Here is a 10,209-nt window from a genome sequence, read left to right on the forward strand (position 1 = left end):
TAGCCATTGGGGCTCCCTTGATATACCATCTGCAAATGCAGCAGACTGGCACCTGCTGGACCAAAGAATCCATGCTCATAGATTGCATGCATGTTTGGTTTTTTTTTCCATTACCTTTTCTGGGCATCAACTTTGAATCCTATTTCTGTCCATTTCCTGTCTCAAAAGAGAGATTCTGCTTCACAGCATGATCTTTGTCTTTTGTAGTCAACAGTTGCTGAAAAGTCTCACACTGCTACCAGGTAGGTCAGATTACTTGTCCTCCAGCTGTCTTGGGGTTCAGTGCAGAATGTGTTGGCACAGCCACCAGAGAGGACTCTTAGAAAGCCTGGGAAGTAAGGCTGTGCTTCTCATGGGAAAATGTGTCATAGCACTGTGGCTTATCCCATTTCTCTTGGTCTCCTATGCATCCTCTGCTAAAAGGACACAGTCTTTATGAGTCTTTGGAGGTTCTTACTTGGCTCCTCTTGGCTCCATTTCACCTCATGGTCACTTTAAATTGGAGGCCTGATAAAGTCCTGCATCTTGGATTGCTGCTGTTCCTGGCAATCTGACTGAGCTTGAAAAATAGTTCTAACTTCTATACCTTGTAGTGTGATCACACATGATGAGGTTGGTAAGGGTAACATCTAAGTTACTGTGATCACCACAATAGACACCTTGGGATCCATCATGGAGACATGTCCATTACACACAGCATGGAGTCATGAAGAGGGATCTTCCTGCTTCTGCTGGAAGGGCCAAAACAGAACCAGAACCGTCATTCCATGTATTTCACCACTGCAGAGGCTCACAGAACACTATTTCTGCCCATAACAAACAACAACATGGACAGCCTGTCAAGTGACTGACCACCTGGCATCTCTTGAAAAAACAGCTGCACAGAGATGTCTTGTGAGGTGGGCCAGCTGCCATCCACAGCTGGATGTGAATTGCCCACACACACCATGGTGAGGAGCATGAGAGGATTTTAGTTGAGAAAATAGAATTGGAATGTGCTCCAGAATTGGAGATTAGTTCACTGCATTACTTATGATATATTAGTCAAATAACAGTAGAGAAGAGCATCTAGAGCTGCACGGATTTCACAAAGTTAGCAATGCTACTGGTAAATATCTGTGAGTAACAGGGCAACTTTTAGACTCTGAGTTAGTTCATGGCGGCTATAACATGTGACAGACCTGACCCAGCTCTGCATAATAAATCTCAAAAACGGTGGCTTCTGGATGGTAACAGGATGCACTGAAGGAAAGATCATGTTATATGTACCCTGTGCTGATATACTTTTCCTAAGCATCTGCTGGGTAGCCCTGTCAGCCTTGTATACTGAGCTAGATGGCCCTCTAATCTAGGAAGAGAGTTCTCATGTCCTTCTAAAGGAGGATCTATGGGGAGATAGGTTATGGTAGCAGAAAAATGACGTCTTTCCCAGCTCCCAGAAATGCCTCAATTCTCCCCTCAGTAAGCTTGTTGAAGTTCCCACCCACTGCAGTACTACTTGTATTTGAATAGCTGAGGGTAGAACTTCTGGAATTCACATTTCTATAAGTTTAATATAACCTGAGAAGAGTTTACCTGTCAGGAATTTTGGATGCAGCTGTTTCATATGAGGGTGATTTTTAGCAGACACAGCCATTTTATACTTACAAAGTTAGCAATGATTTTGGCACAGGATGTTTTTGTGTGCAAGAAAGCCACTGAAAGAAAATATTAATCAGAAATGAAAGTAAATCTAAGCAGAAATGAAAGCAGTCGCCAGCTTCTAGCACTGCATTCCAAAACTTTAATTGTGTAGCCATCAGCCTTTTAAACTTAAACCATAGAGTGTTTGGCAAGAGAAAAAGCAGAAATAACAACAAAAGAAAACCCCACCACACTTTTTGTCACATTAAGGGACACACAAAAAGACGATTTTGTAATTTCAGTGATGACTGCCTTTGAAAATCCTTTTCATTTGTGTCCAGCCCTTTTCCAAGTACTGCACATGGGGGATGCCAGGTCCATTGCAGACGTGGTGGACCAGCCAACAGGGGGCAGCCAGAGGACAGGAATGAGCATCAGAGACCGTCACCCCTTCATTGGAGAGCCCAGAAAAGCAACAGTCAATCACACTACCAGCAGACCTAACTGGTCTCCAGACTGATTCATTAGACAGACACCTCCCTCTCTGTCTCATCATTTCGTTATGACACAGGAAGATGTCAGCCTTTCATGGGACAAAAGGACATTCTCAGGAATGCAAAGGACTGAAATATCATCTCATACCCTGGCATGCTTCCAGGACACCAAGGATGTGCGGTCTCCTTAATCACAAGTCCTTTTTTGGTCCTGCTGCATTTTAAGAGACTAGTCTGACTCAAAGACGATATCAAATTCGCCTAAAGTAGCCTGGAGGATTTGTATTTGAAAGCCATCCAGTCCAAGCTTTACCAAACTAGCTTTTCTGAAATTAAAAACAGAAAGAAGAGTCTTGCTTGACAGTGCTTTTTTTTTTTTTTTTTTTTTTTTTTTTTTTGATTCTCAGCTTTGCCCTTGGGAGAAAACACTGCTTTCTGCCTCCATTATAATGTTTTTAGAAGGTATGCTCCTTTTATTTGGGCGAAGTCATTAAGAAGACCACCAAAAGGACAGACACAAGTTACTTTGGAAGTCTGCTTTCACTCTCAGGATGTAGTCATACAAGTGTACCTCTGCTTCATAGCACTGTTCCCACACCAAAAGCCAGTGATTGGAGGATCGAATTAAACTGGGCAGCTTGGCATGGTAACTGGGTTGGTCGCTGGGTCTTAAAGGAGTTTATTGCTGTGGCATAAGTTTGCCAGAGCATAAAATTAGAGGCCTTATAAGTAAGGATTTCTCACAGGATTCTATACCTATGGTGGACTCTGGAGCCAAACATAACCAGCTCTGACTTTCATCTCACACGTGGGATAGCTATAAATAAATGAGAGATTACTCTCCTCCCTGTGAAACAAGAGAAATGAGGAATGTTACCCAATGAAATCACTACAGCCTAATCTTTTCAAAATGCTGCTACTGAACTCACATTACTGTCATTTATTCTTGGCTGCCTCGACTTTCTAGAGCCCTTTTTCAATTATTTCCTACTCTTGAATTTTAAACTCAAGTCTTCTACCTCTGTTTATGAGGTACAGTGAAGTTTTTCTCACATCCACAGGTCCTCCCTTCTTTAACAGTTGCATCCACCCTCATTGTTCCTTTCAAGGCACTTTATCTATTCACCCATTCTTGTCTACTTCTCTTTTATCAACCCCAATTTTCATGTAATTTTATATTCTTAAGCAAAAAGATCTTTCCATTTATTTTTTTCTTAGGCTGAGTGTCAAAAGCTCACTACTACCCCATAACACTCTCCACTGCTGCACATTTCTTGTCATCTTCTAGCTCCAATATTTGCTAGCAGACATGACAAAGACTGGGAGCCACAGGCACATTCAGAAACACAGTAACTGGAAAATAACAACTTAAGATAGTGGCATTTCAACATGGATGTCACTTCAGTTCTGTCCCCATCATTAATTCTAAAGGAGACTTTCATCTCTATGTTATTGTATTTTCAAGCTCTATAAAGGAAGTTTCTCCCAGTTCTTAAGCAATTCACAGCACATATCCTAGTCAGAAAGCAATCGTGTATTTTTTTTTTTTAGAGCTGGTGGATAAATCATATTTGCAGGGTGGTTTCTTATATTCATTGTTCAAATTGCTACATGCTAGCTGGGCCATGGAGAAATGTCAGCTTCTCAGAAACTTTCTTTATAAGCAAGTCCCATTGCCTGCCTAAAAATTGTTGAATCAGTTAGGAAAGCTTTTGTTCCACTTCCTTTCTTTCTTTCTCTAAGGGACGCAGCTGGCCCTCTCCTGAGCTCCCTCAAACACCTTGAATTTGTGAATGGCTACAAAGAGGCATTCTCACTAGTTTCTAGAGGCATTTGTTAGCAACATTGAGCAAGAACAAGATACTCAAGGTCTGCCAACACATGTGAAAGACTGAGATGGCTCAAGCCCCACATAAGCAAAATACATGTCTCTTTACACATTATTGCTCCAAGTCAGCCCCAGTTTATTGTCCATCAAAACCAAAGACTGTCTACCCAACTCACTGGGACCCAGATAACATATTTCAGAAATTCTCCTGAGAAAGAGCAGGGGCATTAGCAAAGCAGCACATGAATTTAAGCAGGCTTGATCCTCTTTAGTGTACACTCTGAGCCTGGGGCCCACTAAGAACCTGCTGATCACTTAATCTGCCTATCTGGAGGATCTGTATATATATGAGATAATCCTGGTAATCAAGAGTGTAGATAATAGCATTATTATTTTATTCCCATAAACATTTTAAAATAAATGTTTTCTTCTCCAGTGCAATCTGATAGGTAAGATTCATGCACTCAGAAAACAGACCTGCCAGAAAACTGTGGAAATGTAATAGGAATAAAAGCAAGGATAAAGTATCTCAGAAGGCAAAACACACTAAGTAAAAACATTTTGACTGGATACCTGTTTTCCAATCTTTAGGTGTAATCAGAAATTACTGATAAACAACATAAAACTCCCATGAGAGGTGTCAGAAAGCTTAGCCATATTTACAAACTGTAGTTGTGTACCCAGAAACCTTGGACCATGACAGGCAGGAGCGGGAGGCAAAAGGAGACTGAGGTGTAGCTAAGAGAAAGGCTGACAACTCTCTCTATCCAGGGGTTGGGGAGCTGGGAATATTGGGGCAGTGGGGGACAGGAGAGAAAGCCCCTTGCCAAGAAGGGCAGTCCACGCCTGGCATGCTGGTGAGTGATCACAGCAGTTGCAGTCCTATTCTGGTGCCCCCCTTAGAAATGCAGTATCTGCCCAAGCCCTAGTTAGCCCATTATGTCACCATTAAAGCCAAAGAAGAATGTTGACAACTCAAAGACAGGACTGCAGGATGAAGTGTTACCTCTATAGCTCAGTTGGTGAGAGTGGAAAGTCCAGTCCTCTCTTAGGGCTGTAACTACAGCAGAGCAGGAGCAAATCCTGTTAATGGAGTTTCTCCTAGCCTTTGCATGTCTGAAGAAATGGACTCTTGATCTTTCCTGGTAGAATTTCCTTCTGATCAGATTTTCATTCTGATGGTCCAATTCCTAAGGGAATTGTAGCAAGGACCAGAGGTCACTGCTATGACAAAGCATAGGTTTGGGAGCAGCAGTTATTGACAAGCTTCTGTTCAGTGAGCACCAGAATAATCCCTAAATCATCAAGGGAAACTCAGGTCACCTTCCATTCCACACATCTCTAACTGTGGTTTATTAATAGACTGAATACATTTGCTATTTCTACATATGGTTAGTCTGTTCCATTTAATTTATTTTGGGTTTGTTTTGTTGGGGTTTTTGGGGTTTTTTTGGAGGGGGTTACTGTAAAATGAACTATACTTATTTTGTATCACTCTCCCTGAAAAAAATCTCTGCAGTCTTACCAGTTTCCCAAACTTCTGCAGCCTTCACTCACGTGGTGTAGGATGGGGCTTGCAAGGGAAGAACTTTCTCTACAGCCAGGCACTCCTGTTTCTCATTGGTTTTAAATTGCAAATTTATAATGAGGGATACACCTAGGAAGGAATGAGATTTATTTGAAATTTAACAGTGGAATCTGGCTTCTCAGAGTTCTAGCCATTAGACTACAGCAAAACATTTTGTGATAAACCACAGCACTACAGTATGAAATTGGACTTGAAAAATCATCTACATCATATACCATCTGCAGAGCAGGAATTACTCACCAGGAGCTCTTGAGCAACAACAAAATAAATTTATACATTTCTGCCAGAAGGATTGTGCCAAAAAGAACATACTAACCAATATTTTTTGCTATGCAGTACTTAGAAAATTCTTATTATCACTGTAGACCCCCAAGTGACTCAGTTTGTCTATCTTCTGGGAAAGTATTCAGGATACCAATATGATTCCTTATTTTCATTTTATTCATGGCAAAGTTGTTGGGGTTTTTTGGGGGTTTTTTGGGTTTGTTTTTTTTCTTTTTACTTTATGGTTTTGGTTTGATCCACAACAAAGACAAGCGGCTCTTTGCAAAATCTGGATTGATTTTGCTTTTCAAATTCTCATGACATTCAGTGAAAGCTTAATCCAGCACTATTGAAGTCAGTGAAAGTTTTGCCAATGGCTTCAACTGGGAATAAGAATTTAATTACGCACTAGTGGGAACTGTCAGCATTTGATTCTAGTACTTGCAAATGCAGAATATGAGCCTAAACAGATTACAGTTGGTCCCCAAATGGCAGTACCGTGGACTAAACCCAACTCTTGTTTGGTTTTTTTGGGTTTTTGGTTTTGTTTTTTTTTTTTTTTTAGAAAGAGGAATCTGTTTCTAGAATCCAAACCCCAGAAGACTTGCCTTCTGTTTCCAAGTATTTCCTTGATCTGCAGGAAATTAATACCCATCCTTCTCCTTTTTCTGTAGGAGAATTTTTTTGTGAATAAATTTTTCACTGATTCACAGAATATTCTGAGTTGGAAGGAACCCACTAGAATCTCAAGCCCAAATCTTCACTAAATGACCTACACAGGGATTGAACCCACAGACCTGGTGTTATTAGAGCCATGCTCTGATCAATGGAGCTAAGTCCAGGCCACTGACTTGCAGGATGAAATAAAAAGTTATCATTGCTCTTCTGTCTGATTGCTCCAGGTTGGTTTCCCAAGCCTGCAGTCCCTTCCTCCCCAGCACCAAAGGAGGATTGCTCTTATGCATGCTCTTCCTTCCCTGGGGAACCTCCACAAGCACTATTCAGATATGTTAGGTCTTCTTTGATATTTATTTCATTAGGAGATCAAGTCTTCTTTAAATGTCAAGAGATTGGAGTTGGTTTTTTTGTTGTTGTTGTTTTTTCAAGCCAGGATGTTTACATTCCTGGCTTTCACCTAGTTTTCCAGGTTATCAAGATTTCTGTCAGGTAGGATATTACTTTTTTTCTACTCCCTGCTCTCCACACAATTATCTGAAGTGCTTTGTGTTTTCCCACACAAGGCCCACTTCTGATCTCCTCCAAATAGGTTTTAATCTGCCTGCTTTAGTGGAGTTACTTCTGATTTAGTTCACTTCGGCAAGGAATCACTCCATGATCCTCCACAGATCTGTATTGGTCACCAACTTTCTAATTGTGCTACGCAATGCTTTTATTTTCATTACAGGGCCTCCTAGCCAAAGCCCCACCATAAGTCAGTCTTCACATCACAGCCTGAAGGAGGACAAAGAAACGGAGAATGAGGATCACAGGAAGAGGATGCAGCTGGGTCTCTTTCCCTCCACTCCATTTTCCTGTCGTCTGTGCAAGAATAAGAAGACAAAGTAGTTTTTCCCCAAACCCATTTCTGCTGATGCTTACACTAAGTTGAGACATTTTAATCTGTCCTGTCCACAATAACTCTGCTCATCCCATCTGGATCTTTCACAGAAAGAAAAATCTCACCTGCTCTAGAGGTATCTGCTGGTTTGTTAGAGAAGAATCAAATCTAGTAAAGAGATTAAAGGGGCAGTTCCAGAGACAGATGAGATATGTGGAATGGTTTCTCCTGGATGCATCAATCTTGCATCTAGTTACAGTAAATCAGTGCCACAATGAGCTCAATCCATTTCATGAACACATGGGCTAAGGGTTCATTTTTAAAGCTGAGAGCAGTTTATTCCCAGAAGTTAACACCCTGCAAAAGGAGATGAAGCAGATGAAACATACCAAGCTGGAAGTCAAATGTCTGTGTATGTGTTCAGTTTTAAAGAATTTTTCAATATTTGCATTTTGTAAGCCTTAAGTTAGACTAGATATTGTGGCTAAATAAATTAAAAATTAAACATAGACACCCCATTACTAAAATCTGTATGGTTAATATCTGAGACAACCACCAAGGCTTCTTCTTTCTGTTTGTTGATTTGCAAGATACATGGTTAGTTTCACAATCCAGCCTCTAAAACAATGCACACATTTTACTAGTAGCATAAAATGCTCCTGATATTAGTATCATAAAATATTTTACTTGCAAATAATCTTATAAAAGTTTTCCAAAAGCAAGGAGCAAAATGTGGCACATACATAACCATTCCTAGTTCAATCCCCCACCCAAACAATGATTACATCTTAGAGAGATATTTGACAAAATAACAGTGAATGTTTTTGAGAGGAAGAATAACAGGATAAAGTGTCTGAAAATCTATTCAGATAATGTAGCAAATGAAATATTCCAGAGTTTTCCTTAAAAACATCTTGTCTAAGAAGTGTTGCTGAAACTTCTTAATGAGAAATTACTAGTGAAGGAGTTCTATCTACAAGGCAGCTGAGATAAAGTCCATGAAGAGATATATTCAGAGCCCTCGTCTGAGGCAGGGCAATTCGTTTTGAACCCAATTTCTGCTTTTGAGTAGGCTGAGGCAGGTCAGTATTTTGTCCATAGCCTCTCAATAACTGACTCCACATTCACAAACAGATTCATTGACAATATGCAAGTGAAAACTCAGGTTATCTTTCCCACTCTAACCAAAAAAAAAAAATAAATCCAAAACCCCAAAAAAACCTATGTGTATCTTTTAGTGCAGTGAAGACTTGGAATCAGTATTATCCATTATTGACTTTGAAGCTAACTAATAGCTTTGCACAATATTAGCATTACTAGTATGAATATAGCTAATGGATATTAACACAATGTGAAAAAGTGGTCATTAAAACACTGTAAAATGCATTTGGTTAATAATTAGCATCTTTGAAAGCTTAACTTCTTAACTAATGCATTTATTTCACATATTTATAATTGCAAAATCATATGTACTCATTTTTATAAATTATAGTTTCAAAAGAAATGTGCTCAGTGTAATTCTAATATACGGTTTTTTGCTTCCTTTCTTTCTCTTTTGCACGTTATAAAAAGAGCAAAGGAAGAAGATTTCAGCAGTAACTCAGTTATGGCAACAAAAAACATTCCCCAGACAAAACACAAAATGCCACATGGAAATGCAGTGGTCCTGAGTAGACACCAAAACGCCTGGTCCTCTGTGTCCCAAGTGTTCTCTCTTGGAACAGCCAAGATTTACTGATACATTCAGGATCTGCTGGATGAGCATCATGCATCAATGAGCTTCATCAAAAGTTTAGCTTCCACACAAAAGCTTTTACTTCAACTACAAAAAAAAAAAAGCTTCCATGGTAGAAATTGAATTTCCTGATGCAGGGAATCTGCAAGAAAGTGGTTGAATTTATCATATCCTAGAGAGGAAAAAACTCAAACAAATAACAGCCTGAATAGCTCTCAATATAAATAACAACAAAAATCTGGATGAGGTAAGCATAAAAAAACAAAACGGAAGGAGTGTGAAGGAGAGTAAGGAGAGTAAGGAGATGACATTCCCTTAGCAAAACCTCCACTAGAGAAAAAGGAAAATATTTCAACAAATATCTCCTATTGTATGTATATCATGAGCACAGAAACCCCCTAAGCTGGAGGTTTTCCCTTCTTTTTCACAACATCCTTTAAGCAATTCTTCAGGCTTCTGTGGGAAAAAAAAAATCTCCTCAATCCCTTACTGAGTTAATTTGAAATTCTAAAACTAATGAAGCTTTTGTCTCCCTCTTAACCTAAGAGCTATTGTTACCTCTAAAAATAAAAGAGATAATCTGTTAAAGAGCTAAAAATACTGAGCTCTGAGAGCCTTTTCAGACATGCACAGAAAATGATTGACACCCTTGCACCTTTAGTCTTCACAAAGAAAATGGTGGGGCAGGATCTCCTATGCCCACCTCACAGCAACTCTTTCATCAGCTGTCTGCCAGTTGTCCTCCCACAGCTCAAATAAATCCAGCACAGCCTGGGTAGAAGGCTAGTGCTCAGAAAGTGGTATTCATGAAGAATCTAAAACAATCACCCAAAGGTGCTTGGGCAACGCTGTTTTAGGAAAGAGCCATGTATCTTTTTTTTAGTAAGAAAAGCAGGAAGCGCTTTCAGATAGGAATGCCAAGAACTGCAGCTATGTGCCACCTGCCCAAATCCCCATGGCTGCAGGACAAACAAAAGCTCTCCTGGGACACAGCAGGACAAGGGGTGCAGTCTGGGTGAGTCACTGCATGATTTGAATTGAATGGGAGAGTTAAAACAATTAGACCTAGTTACCAGTAACACAAAAAGCTCTCCTGTTTATCATAAAGAAGTCTTGTCA

At 39.9% G+C, this 10,209-nt stretch overlaps 1 long non-coding RNA gene across 1 annotated transcript; it reads right to left on the reverse strand.

The window, feature by feature from the left end:
• Window positions 1-4,059: 4,059 nt before the first annotated feature.
• Window positions 4,060-7,998, reverse strand: LOC120506935. The gene is made up of 3 exons (XR_005628641.1): window positions 7,481-7,998; window positions 5,471-5,602; window positions 4,060-5,135 (listed from the first exon to the last, which is right to left on the reverse strand). It is a non-coding gene; the product is annotated as an uncharacterized LOC120506935 (long non-coding RNA).
• Between the last annotated feature and the right edge of the window lie 2,211 nt (window positions 7,999-10,209).

The sequence above is a fragment of the Passer montanus genome, unplaced genomic scaffold, assembly GCF_014805655.1.
Source record: "Passer montanus isolate IOZ18808 unplaced genomic scaffold, ASM1480565v1 scaffold40, whole genome shotgun sequence".
Classification (NCBI taxonomy): domain Eukaryota; kingdom Metazoa; phylum Chordata; class Aves; order Passeriformes; family Passeridae; genus Passer; species Passer montanus.